Here is a 13,442-nt window from a genome sequence, read left to right as displayed (position 1 = left end):
TGTGCTCAATCTAACTGACCATTCAGAGCGATCAATGTTCGACAAGTATCATGTATTCCAGCTTTGCCAATCCAAACGCGCTTGGCGTGTTCTTGTGATCTTGAGAAATCTGCATTCGGCACAAGCTTCCACTATTGCACCAGAGGTACCCTCTCTGTGTTCTAACCTGGTTGACCAACAATATGTAAAGGGTTTTAAGAAGTATCATACCAAAAGTTCTTTCAGCTTCCTACATTAATACTTTCATATCTAGGTCATTTTTCAAGGAAGTCTATCGTGTGCACAAGGAATGTGAGTTGGTTTTTTTATAACTATCTCATTCCTAAGATTCAATTTATTCCTTCCTAAAGAGAACCTCTTTCTTATTTGCTAGATCCATCCTTAATTTTTTTTATTGAATGTTAACTTAACTTTAGATTCCTTAAGTGATTTGGGAAATAAAAATAATGTATACCATTATAATATATAAGTAACTCAATGTTTTACATTATCAATTTATAGTAGTTTACAAAACTGGCTATTGTTGAGGAGCTCTTGGATTGCTAACTGTGGCCAAGCGAGCGTCTCTTTCATCTTCTTCGTTCATTAAGGTTGGTTCTCCCATGATTGCATAAGCTCTGGCTCCTCTTGCTCTTCCTATACCTCGCCCTCCATTTCTACCTCCTCTTAGATCATCTCCTTGATTTTGAGGAATGGCTCTAGCAGTAGTTTGAGGGTTTTTCTCTTCAAGACTGTTATTTCTATAGTGTCCCATTTGATGGCATCCATGGCACCTAACGTTTGGGAACGTCTGATCCAAGTTCACTGCTGCAACTACTCCACGTTGTTGATATCCTTGGTTAAAAGCTCCCCTGGCTCTTTCCCCAAAGTTATTAAATCCACTATAGCTCCTTGTAGGGTTGGTTCCTTCAGCTGCAAGAAGCTTGGCCCTAAGAAGGGCATCCTGTATTGATGTAGGCCTCATGGATTCGAGACGTGTACTCAAGGGTTTGTTGAGGCCTTGACAGAAAAGGGTAATTTGTTGCTTCATGGTCATCTGGGGAGCATATCGTTGTAAAGACGCAAACTTGTTGTAGTACTCCTCTAGTGAAATTCCTAGCTCGCGTAGACCAAAGAATCCGTTCATCTTGATAGTCTGATGTGCAGGAGGGAGATAGCATGTTCTGATTGTCTGCTTCATTTTCTCCCAAGATGGACTACTCGAGGGATTATCTCTGCAGTGTTGCTTCCACCAAAGTTTGGCATCTCCATTGAGACGGAACATACCCAACATTGTTTGGTTTTCCTGAGCAGTTCCTACAGCTTTAAAATAGTCATCCATAGCATCTAACCATGCTTTGGCATCTCGCTCTAAATTGGGTCCCTCTCCCTTCAAGGTAGGGAGTTGAACTTGCTTTAGTAGTAATTTTTTCTCTTGAGTAACAATGTAAAGGCTATTTACGCGTGTATTTCCCTAAGATTGAATTAGTGGAATTTAGTACCTGAAATCTCTCTTACTTATGCTTTTAACTTATCTCATACTCAAAACTTTTGCACACAGGATGAAGAAAATTGCCAACCATAAATAAAACTACTTATAGCATACCCATGAGAACCATAGTATGTACAAAACTTAATACAATCCATGAAGATCCTACTATGTACAAAGGTGACGACAGTCCTATACTAAAATCTTGTGGACTCTGGGTGGATCAGATATAGGATCAAAATATACAACATCTTTTGGTCCACTAAAACTAGGACCTACACCTATGGGCCTAATTTACCTAGGTAGGTTACTCTAGACACCTGATCAAACACCCACTGATTTTGTGATACTTGGACATCATCTATTACAAGGGTTTCCTCTGGATTCTCCGTCTCGATGAAAAAGTATACTTCAATCAGTTGAATATCATTAGCCCATTTGATTCTCTTCATATTAAGTTCTAAATCTTCTGACTCTTCTGCATCAATGAAGAAAATTCCACCAGAGCTGACCAGCTGATCCTCCAAGTGGAAGGAGAAAATCTCTTATCTAGCCATTTCATCACGCTTTTTCGCACTGAATAGTGTCAGGATAGGCAAGCCCTCATAAACCTAATGTTGAAATCCATGAATTTGCAATAGGCCTAATGGAAATCTTCCCGCAAAGATGGGGATAATTCTCTCTCTTTTTTATCTCCCTCTTTTCAATTAAATACGTCTTTAATTGAAATTGTCAAAGATCACTTATTTCAACCTAACACCTTAAACTTTTCTCTAGGTCCAAGACTTTAATTAACTCATGCTCTGATACCACTTGTGAGATCCCCAACCCACAAATACCAAAATTGGGATAGAATCCTTGACAGGGCTCTATGCCTAATAAAAATCAGAGTCTCTAAACAAGAAAAATCCAAGGAATAAACCTTTACCATTGACAAAGGCTTGGGTCTATAGCCCTAGAAGAAGACCTAGTCATGTCTCGCAGTGGACACGGGAAAACATATTAAAAAGTCCAAACTATTTTGGCCCTTTAGATTCCATAAGTTGGGCTAAGGTATCCTCAACCAAAGATTTTTTCCCCCTATTAGATATGAGGACACAGCCGCTGGAGGACTCCTCTTCCAAGTGAAGAAGTTTTTTAAACGTTTTTAGTGTGTAGGGATGGATAGTTACCTGACTAATCAGGTCCACCCGTCCATGATTGACAACCTTAGTCAATCCCCACTTACCACCCCGCACTCACACATGATTCTTTTTGTTTTCTACTTACTATCACATTGTTTAAACATTTAAAATAATGGTTTCTTTTAACTTTCCGTCACAGTGATTCATTCAATCAAGTATTAAAGACATCATTGAAAAACATTCTTTCAGCAAACAAACATCTTAAAACTTAAGACAAGGTCAATTAAAAACATTGACCATAATAACCATGACCAGTACTCTTCTTGTCTCAAGACCACCTAAGGGCGAAAAAAGGCACCGATTCCTTGTTCACAATCCGGGGTGGATAAACCCCAACCCAACGTTCAGGGTGCCGATACAACCGGACAGCTCCCCTATGATGAAAACGGTATCCTAACTTATGTAGAAACATCAAGACATGACATGGAGTAGAAACTCATCATTCATGGGGGTAACCGACTTATTCATGGCTGTAAATCTATCATTATCATCAATTTATACCAAGGAGTCAGAGGTGTGTTGAGACAAGCTATCTTAAGGATGATCAATCATATCTTTCCTAAGTCAAACAATCTTATCCCAAATAATTCTTTCCTAATTACAAACAATGTATGTTGGTTTCTTGGAAGTTACCTTCCGTTTTTGTCCAATTTTTCCTTTTTTGATTCTTACTCACTCCTTACGTATGCAATGTTAACTTATAAAAGAACTTAAACTATTTAAAGACTTAATTGAATAATGGGAAACCCACTTGGGACTGATCGGCCATCTGTTGCAACACTGGCGCCTGAAGAATCTCCTCGGTACGCCTGCTACAAGGCCTAGCCTCATGGTCATGGGACGTCCTAGCCCTCTTGTGAGTTGCATCGTCTTCATCAAGCTAAAGATTTCCCCGGGTCCTCTTCAGAGCCATAGTAATAGCATTATAAAGGGGTACTTAATAAATTAGAGAATTAATTGAATAATATCTCTTATTTCTTTTACCCAAAAATAGGGATTTTTGGGCTTAGTAAATATATTTGATAAATATCTAGGTGAGATGTTTTCATCTTAACTTCCTAGTAGTATTATTATGCTCCCATAATTATCCTATAGTTATCAGAGCTATTTTACTAATTCCCTTATTTAATTTCTCTTCAAAAATACCCTAATTTAGTTTTAGTAATTTATGAATTACTTATCTGCTCATGGGGTATTTAACCTATGTGGATTTTGATGTATTACAACCCTCATAATTATCTTGCCAGCTTCTAAATTGATTTATTAATTTTTCCATTTAACTTTAGTCAAAATCAAACAGCATTAGCTCAAGTAATTAGCTAAACTAATTTTGATAATCAACTTAAGAATTTTTGAGCTAATGAAGTAGGTTTTTCATTAAGTTCTTGATACAAAACAACTAATTTTTTTCCAAATTGATTATAGAAACTAATCAAAAAGTTAAGAGATAATTTTCTAATTTTCTTGATAGTTTAATCCAGCTTTGATAATTATCTTATACCAATCTAAGTTAAATTAGTATAATTACCCTTAATTTAAGACCAAAAAGAATGATTTCAGTCCTAATATGGCTTAATAATTGATTAGATTAATATCTCTAATTTAAATCTAATTAATTAGAAAAATATTAAGAACTAAGAGAGTAATTTAGACTATAATTAAGTTTAATCTTCCTAATTAATTAAATTAATTAAGAAATAGATGTAAAATAGCTTAATTTTGTTAATTAAAAAGGGATTTAGATAATTATCGTGGATCATCAACTAGAGTTTTTGCTCTCTAATGACTTTTTAGTAGAGCTCCCTCTAAGTGAGAGAGAAATGGCCAGGACTTCGAGTCTGAGTGAAATTGTGAAGCAACAGGTCCTATTTATAAGTTTGTGGACACTCACAGGCTAGAAATGGTAGTAGCTTGCATCCCAAGGCAGCCCTACAGCTCCCCTAGCGCCCCGCGGTGCTTTTCTTGTCCCCTGTAGATGAGTGATCACCCCTCCCATCACCTATTAGCTTTAAAAATCAAATCTGTTATATTTTGACCTATTCTTTGCCTCATTGGTAAATATCTCGTAAATATATGTAAAATATATGGGAGGCCTTTAGTAAAGTCTATGCTTAAATGATTATTGTAACCATTCAATTTTTCTTATTAATTTAATTTACATTGAATCTTTCGGAAGGACTAGTGGGGTCAATTTTTGTTTGAATTTAATTATGAAAATTTCTAGCGCGGGGTTTGATGTGCTTAAGATTTCAAAAACATAATTTTTTGTTTTGTTTTTGAGATAGAGTTTTTACCTGATTGAATGACCAATGCTTTCTCCTAAAGCTTTGAGTTCATTCCCGACAGCTAGAAAGGTGGAGACCTTACAACTACGACATGGTAAGATTATCCGATGGTATCTTATTAAGTTCAAAAATTATCCTTTTGAAGATGCTAGATGGATGCAAGGAATACAGCTTAAGGATAGTATGAACCTTGTCAATGCTTACAATACTACATTAGAGTAAGAAAATGTACAAATTTCTTTCAAATGACCAATATTTTTTTCTTATGAGACACATTCTCTTTTTATTGTGCACAAATTTAAACAATATTCATGCTTTCAATCATGTTTGTGATGACGACGTCTCACAAACACCAAGTAGAATTTGTCACTCTACTTGGGAGAATGCAATGGACTAAAGAGCATACATGCTTGCGGAAGCTATTTCTCCCAAGCACCAAATGATTATTCATCCATCTTGGAATGATGTCGTAGGGTAAAAAGGGATCCTCTACCCGCTAAGAAATCTTGACTAATAACTAAGGTTTTATCTCTTCTACCTCATAGTCGAGGACAACTATGATTTCAAGAAAGAGGTAATGTCATAAAATCTAATATCTAACTAACCCAAATGATTTTATCATATTAAACTGATCATTTAATGTGGAAGAATATAGGAAAACAAGGGTTAGAATATAGACGTGCTTTCGGGTCTATCTCGACACGCGGCCAATGGTAAAGGGGTCCAAATGAGTTCAAAGAGCAAGGCTAGCTAATGGAGCGTAAATACCTTAGGGTTAGCTTCATTAAAGACCTTTAATGGTTAGTTTTAAAAGTCCTGTGAACTTAGGTAAGCTAGGGATGTGCTTGAGGTGGGAACCTGGCCCAAGCTTCAGGTGCTTGTCGAGTAAGGTTCTTGTCGTGCTTGCTGACTAAGGTGCTTGAGGTTCTTGTCGTGCGTGATGACTAAGGTGCTTAATGACTAAGGTGCTAAGATGCTCCATGACTAAGGTGCTTGAGGGTAAGGTGTTCAAAAAGTCAAATCTAATCCCTACTAATGAGGGGGAGATCCCTAATTGTAGGGGCTAGAGAGATAACACACACACACACACTCACAAGGCAAGATTGGTACCAAGAAGGCAAATACAACACTTTTCAAGCTCCTCCTCATGTTGCCCTCATGGTGAGCCTAATGCCTATTGGTTAGCCTCCCAAGGGATCCAATAAAAATTTAGATTAATTAACTAATTGTCTATGCATTTATCAATTCCTCTCTCTCAAAGGGGAAAACGGGACACTTGTCCCAAGGCTACCCTTGTTGCTTCATATGCTTCTTGCATGTGATTAGCTAGGCTTGGAGGGTTACAATGAGATTCAGGCATGAGCTACCAGGGGGGGGCGACCAAAGAAAGCAAGGAAGGTGCTTGGGGGGTATACTCCACTACAAGAGGCTATTCATATTAGCGACGTTCACACAGCGACGCTCAAAAAACATTTCCCGGCATCGCTATGAGCGTCGCAAATTTCTTTGTAAATTTGCGACGCTCATAGCGACGCCTATAGTGACGCCGGCTGGGCTAAAAAAATAACCGAGCACGCCCAAAAACTCAGATCTCAGATTTGAGTTTTTCGGCGCCCTCAAGCAAGGAGCAGGTAACGCTCTCCCTCTCTCTCTCTCTCTCTCTCTTGTTCTTCTCCACACACACACACACACACACACACACACACACACAAGGAGAGGAAGGAGAGCCAGGTATTCTCCTTCCCTCTCCTCATTCTCATGTTCCCTTCCCTTCTTTCTCTCTCCCTCTCTCTCTCTCACACACACACACATAGTGTTTTTGAGAGAGAGAGAGAGAGAGAGAGAGAGAGAGAGAGTACAAACAAAAACAAAAACGCACACACACATACATAAACAAAGAATGCGCACACACATTGAGAGAGGAAAAGAGAGAGAGAGCATGCATAAACAAAAACCGCACGCATTGAGAGAGGAAAAGAGAGAGAGAACATGCATAAACAAAAAACGCACACATTGAGAGAGGAAAAGAGAGAGAAAACATGCATACGATCCAAAAAAATGCACACACATTGAGAGAGAAAGAGAGAGAAACTAATTTAACGTCGTAGGAAACTAATTAAAATTAAAAGACCTAAAGATCTAGCCGACGAGGAGTTGAACTCAAGACCTATTATTCAAGAGGGAAATGGCATAATCAATCTATCATACTTGGCATGGGTGAGAGTTATAACGTCGTAGGAAACTATCTTAAAAGACGTTAAACATTAGGTTATATGTAGACTTACATTAAATTAGATTTAGGTTTATTTTTAACTAGATTTACGTTCAACAGCAACTTCAAAGTTAGTAACAAGAGCAAGAACGGTCTAAAGGGCCAATTGCTGTCGTCAGATGTGGATAGAGATGAGGCAGCGTCACCGCCGGAAGTTAAGTCTCACATCTTTAGTGATGAGAATGCCAACTCTTGCCGAGTTATGTGAAAAATTATGTGTTAAATCAGTTTTAAGGTTCTTATAATCCCTGTTAGTTTAGTTCTTTGTTTTTAATATAACATAATTTACGTTAGATTTAGATTTATGTTATATTAGATTAGACTTAGGTTTATTTAGGTTTACCCACACACATACACAAGAAGAAGAGAGTTTTAACATCGTAGGAAACTATCCCAAAAGACGTTAAAGATTAGGTTAGATGTAGACTTACGTTAAATTACATTTAGGTTTATTTTTAGTTAGATTTACGTTTATTTAGATTTACGCTTATTTACGTTAGATCGAGTCCATGCAAGAATTACTTACGGTTTAGGGTTTAGAGTTAGACGAACAGTGAAAAGATCTACTGTGAAAAGATGTTAAGATGCTACGAAGTGCTACAGCTAGAGAATTGGCAAAGGGGTTTTGTCCACTACATGCAGTATCATGTAGACATGGGTGTGTAGATTTCTTGTACCCACAAATATAGGTATTGACCAATAAAGATGAGATTATAACCCGGTGGTTCTGATCTCCGTGCACCTCTAGACCGAGGTGTGCGGGGATTGGACATGACTAGAGAATGTGAGGTAAAGAGAGAGAGAGAGAGAGACAGAGAGACAGAGAGAGAGAGAGAGAGAGAGAGAGATAAGACGAAGAATGCCAATAGAATATTAAATTTGTTGTCCAGGTTATAAGTTTTTTATCCTCATTATGAGTAGTGACGAGGATGTGGGACCGTCCAACCGAAACACCTAGCTCTCAACGAGGGTCTTATGTCCTTGTAATCAATGCAAGCATGCTATGCGACGGACAAGACATGTTTCTTTGCAGCACGTTCGCGAATTTGGCGAGTTCGATCCATCTATTATAGATCGAGTTGTTGCCAATTATAACTCGTCGGACTCTGACGCTGGCCAACAAGCAACAATCTTGCAACCCAATAGACGTGTTCGCAGGCGCTTTGGTCAAGCAGCATATGTGAGGCCACAAGATGTAGCCTCTGACAGCTCGGGGGATGATCATGCAGAGCACATTCCCAACGAGGCAATGTTTGAGCCCGAGATTGATGAAATGATCGAGACGATCATGGATTCAGAAAGGCTTATCTATGATGATATGAAAAGTAAAGCCGATACGCCATTCTATAATGGAGCACGTATGTCTAGATTGAAAGCACTGCTGGTTCTTCTCAACATGCAGGCAAAGTTTGGATGGAGTGACACTAGCGTCACAGCGCTTTTCAGGTGATCTATTACAATTAGTTTACTCTAATAAAACTCTAAATGTATAATGATCTGATAGATTTTTACACGACTGTATCATATTTTTATGTTGTGTAGATTGCTGAAAGAGCACATACTACCAGCTGACAATGTGATGCCAGATTCCCGAGATGAAGCAAGAAAGATTTTGCGAAACTTGGGGATGGATTACAATTCTATCCACGCTTGTCCTAATGACTGCATTCTTTTCAGAGGGGAATACATAGACATGGAGAAGTGTCCGAAATGTGATTCCGAAAGATATCGAGTAGATCTCCACGGGACAAAAATTCCACAAAAGGTTTTGCGACATTGTATAACATTGAATGTGCAAAGCTGGTGCAATGGATCTCACAAAAGGAGATCACCGTAGACTCCATACCATTCGCCAAACTAAATGCTGCGGAGCTTGTGTGTATGTTTGAGAAACATTTTCCTACTACAATGCTAACCATTCAGGTGCATCTTCTTGTTCACATAGTTGATGAGGTGGAAATAGCTGGCACACTTCATTCCAGATGGATGTTCTTCTTAGAACGTTTCATGAAAACGCTTAAGGGATATGTGCGTCAAAAGGCACGTCCGGAGGGTAGCATGGCAGAAGGTTGGTTGGTATCAGAGTCCTTAGTGTACATTGGAGAGTGGCTAGATGGATTTGATAAAGCCCGGGACACGCTATGGCGAACCATAGATGATGAGCGCATATCTGGGATTGTCATGTGCAATCTCGGTGTTGAGAAGAAGATGACGGAAGATCTAGAGGCTAAAATCAACCGATTTTGCATGCTTCACAATCCAGTGATGCAAAAGTGGATTTCACAATATGAGGATGCAAAGCAAGAGCGACAAAGGGCACGAATCGAGTGGAGACGGGGAAGACGACCACCGATGCACTATCCAGCGGTTCTGGAGAGCCTACCAACCTTCATGAGCTTAAGATGGTTGCACAACCAATTGAAAAGCGCACAACAATGCGGTGACGAAGTGACTGAGGAAGAGTGGGAGTACTCTCGGGGTTGCGCGACCAAGGTAAGTTTGCAATGTACGACTAGCAAGTGACTTTATTTATAAACGTTTGAACGGCCACTCATAATCTTTGTTCGTTGTAGTATAAGTCATACACAGCAGCATGGTGTAAAGGTCGACATTTTAGGGTGGAACGAATCGACAAAAAGCGTTTTACTCAAGATTGTGGAATCATGGCAAAATTTGAATAGTCTAGTCGACGACGTTCCTCTGATGCAGATCCTGTGGTGGCGGAACTCACTTACTTCGGCACGCTGCAAGAGATTTTGAGGATCGATTATAGAGGATTTTTTGTCGACTTGTTCGACGTGCAATGGTTCAAGATAATCATGGAGGGTCGCAACGCTATTGTGAGTAGAAGAGAGTCTGGTTTTCTTGAGGTGGATTCTACTAAGAAATGGACTGACCTAAGAGACACTTTCTTACTACCCGAGCATTGTGAACAAGTAAGTATGTAAATAGTTAACATCCCCCTTTTACAAGTTATGTGCTTGAAAGCTCTCCTGTAAGTTATGTGGCTCTGGCAGGTAATATTTCATCCTACAAAGTCTACATCAAAGTGGTGGTACGTCATAGAGGTAGCCCCTCGTAGTGCAAGGACGTATGAAGGCTACCATGTGCCAATCACAACGGCATCAATGGAGGAGATCAGAGAAGATGCTCAATCAGAAGCCGCTGCGGTGGTGCCAGACGAGCATCAAGATGCTACTACTCTATATGGGGTGCATGCAGAGGAGCTACAAAATGAAACAGAGGATATGTGTTTAAACGGAGAGCTCTATATAGATATAGGAAGTTATGCTGAGTTATGCGAGGATGAGAGAGAGATCTCTTAAAGCCACAAATATTGTATTTGAACAATTTTGCTCCGTGTTGTAAAAGCTCTGGCTCTCTAAGTACCTTCCATGGTGTATAACGCTCTTTTCTACTCGCACTCACATCTTTTGATTGAAAATTCTGAGTTTTCGACTTGCCTCTTCTATCACTCAATTCATTGCGTCATTGTATTTATATGCGTCATTACGTCATTGTATTTAATGGTCTTTGCGTCATTGTCTACTCTATTCATTCAATATTAAGTTTAAATATTTGTGTGTTTAATGCAGGTATGGATGATGAGGAGTTTCTTTCTTCTTTGTCACCGCAGCAGAGACAGTGGTACTTGGAGCGTCATCGCTCTGGCGCATCATCGCGCGTTCCTACTCCATCCGCATCTCCCTCTCTTTCGGAGCATTCGGCGCGCTCCGAAGCTTCGGCGTCAACGAGACGAGCTTCACACTCGTCTAGACACCGGCGCTCTAGTGGTGGCGGTGGCGGTTGTTGTGGGGATTCCACCACCGATGCCTCCACACCGCCTCGTGTTTGACGAGGCTCTTTACCCTCCCCTTCTTTGCCCGCCCCCACACCAGCCACAGCATCGCCATCTACGCCAGATTTTGCACGGCTGACTGTTCCTAGAAGCTACACACCTCTACCTACTCCGCCAGGAGCCACCCACTCGACACTCCTCGCTTCGGGGCCCAGACGTCGGTGGAGACACCTGACGTCCGTACCCCCATCGACACGCCGCTAGAGACCCCTGCCGAGACACCCAAGTTCACGCGTCACCGGCCAAAGGGCTTGTCTTACTCCATCGACTTCAGCGGCGGCATCATCATGGATGATGACAGCAAGAAGGTGATCTCGCGCATGCGTGGTCTTTGCTCTCAGCTGTTTAGACACTACATACTAAACAAATGGAGTGAAGTACCAAGTGATTTAAAAAACAGAGTCATCAGCATACTTCATGATGAGTTTCCCGTTCCAACACGGGATCAGCGCTTCAATGAAGACCTGATGAAGATTCGAATGCGCGAATACTGCAAACACAAGCTTTCCGAAGTGCAAAAAGCAATCAAGAATGGGTGGAACAGGCCAGATTGGCTGGCCAAAGAAGATTGGAAGAATACGAAGAAAGCAGCGCGCGAGAATCCCGACAAGTGGAAGCAACAAAAGGATGCAGCCAGAGCGCGAGTAGAGGCAGGGAGCTCGCACCACTTGGGGAGCGGTGGATGGGCATCATTTGAGGCCGATTTTGTAAGTGTTTTCACATTGCTCTTTATGTTCAATAGTTTAGGGTTTATGAGTTTTTTAATTCTAACATAATGAAATCTTTGTATGTTTTGATAGTGGTCGATGACAGGACGTGATCCCACACCGTACGAGCGCGAGTACGCAGGCAGGAAGGTCTTAAACGCCCTGATGGACATTCTCAGTTCTCGCGGAGGCATGGTTAGTATTAGGGTTTACTCTTTTTTATTTTTTGTATTGTTTTATAAATGTCGTTATATGTTTATACTTACTGAAAGCTGTCTTATTGTCTTTTTTTGCAGAATCCGACAGATACGCCGCTTGGACGCGATGAGACGTCTGACTAGACAACGTCAGTTTAACCGTAGCTAGATAGCATTAGTTTAGGGTTTCTCATAGCTTATGTATCATGAGACGGATTTTATACGTCTTTTTGAACCATGTATATTATTACATTTGTCACCGCAGTTCCTTTTGCCAATCAATTCTTTATGCCTATGATGTTGTACAATTGTCATTATTACATTTGCCAATCAATTCATTTTGCCTATGATGTGTACAATTGTCAATTTTGCAAACAATGCGTCTTGTGGGTGACTATTTTGGGTCTATTATCTACCCTTGCACTTTTTTTAAAAAGTGAATCAAGTACAATATGGTTGATGGGTGGCAAGGCATTCAATGCCCTGCCACCAAAAAAAAATTCTCTCGGGCGTCGCTATAACCGTCGCTATTTATGGCTCTGTAGCGTCGCTATGAGTGTCGCTATAGTCTGCAGTGTAAACGTCGCTATAAGCGTCGCTATGAGCGTCTCTATTTAGCGACGCATATAGAGACACTCTCGTAGCGACGCTCGTAGCGACGATTTTAGCGACGCCGGGGGTTATAAAAACCCAGTGTATTTCCGTCGCTAACAGCGTCACAAGAGCACACAACCTCTTGTAGTGCTCCCTCATACTCTTTCTCATTTTGTCTCATTCTTCACTTGGGGAAGTGCAAGACTCCATCTCCTTCTCCAAGCTTATTGAGAAGTTGAGAGCCTACACCAACACTCTTGGCTATGGAATGAAAATCCAACCAAGAGCCATGCTTCAATGCTTAAGCTTTCCATCTTCATTACTATGCTATTATGTATGCTAGCAAGAAGAGTGATGATAAGTGAGGAACTACTTCTTTCTCCTATGAATGTTTCTTCTTCCTCTTCCCTCCCCTCATTCCCCGCTAGCTCTCTCCACCTTTGAAGGTGTTCAAGGCCTTGGGATTGAGGCTTGGGATAGTTAATACTTTTTACAAAGTCTATGTTATGCTCGTGATGCATGAAGCTTTCCATCATGCATCACCTAGGTCACAAGGAACACAAAGATTGTATTGTACCAAATCTCTCTTGATGGGAGAATCTATGATACAAATGCCTATTGGAGGAGGGCCTGGCTCCACATAAATCCGGTTCTCAACTGTTGTCAAGTTCTCTAAAATCTCTCTCTTGCAAAAGTATTGTTCATGCCAAGTTAATTTAAGTACTATGATTATGTTTCTACCATGAATTAAGGTAACCCTCTATGTTCTGAAAGTAGTCTCACAAAAATGCTCTCTTTCATTCTCCTAATTCCGCTATTCTCATTCATAGACCATTTCAATTACAAGTTGTCTGAGCGGCCCTAGATCTGAACAAC

This window comes from Adiantum capillus-veneris, chromosome 30, assembly GCF_014529385.1.
Source record: "Adiantum capillus-veneris isolate H3 chromosome 30, ASM1452938v2, whole genome shotgun sequence".
In the NCBI taxonomy this organism is placed as follows: domain Eukaryota; kingdom Viridiplantae; phylum Streptophyta; class Polypodiopsida; order Polypodiales; family Pteridaceae; genus Adiantum; species Adiantum capillus-veneris.
The sequence above is the reverse complement of the archived record's forward strand: the minus strand, read 5'-3'. Positions refer to the sequence as shown.